The sequence below is a fragment of the Gavialis gangeticus genome, unplaced genomic scaffold (genome assembly GCF_001723915.1).
Source record: "Gavialis gangeticus isolate Ggan-Ray unplaced genomic scaffold, GavGan_comp1, whole genome shotgun sequence".
NCBI classification, from domain to species: domain Eukaryota; kingdom Metazoa; phylum Chordata; order Crocodylia; family Gavialidae; genus Gavialis; species Gavialis gangeticus.
The window spans coordinates 21,413,918-21,414,257 of record NW_017729014.1 but is presented as its reverse complement, the minus strand read 5'-3'; positions in this window follow the sequence as shown (position 1 = coordinate 21,414,257).

Here is a 340-nt window from a genome sequence, read left to right as displayed (position 1 = left end):
TCTATTTATTTTATTTTTTTTTTGTTTAGCTTTTGTTTTGGTTTGGGGGTTTTTTTTGTTGTGGGGGGGGAGGCTTTGTTTTATATATCAGATCAACTTTAAACCAAGTGCATGGGAAGGGTTTTAACCGTTTAGTTTGTTTTAATTGAGAGAGGTAGTTGATAGCATTCTAAGAAAAGGAGTTTCAACGAATTTCCGCGAGGATTTGGCAAGCTTCTCTTCCCGATCTGTGTTTCCACTGCTGCCAAGCCAACGGAAGAGGACTCCCAGGCTTTCTAATTGCCTTGGTCCTGGAAGCTGATGGAGTCCAGTGGCCTAGTTCACTTACTGCACCTGTTAT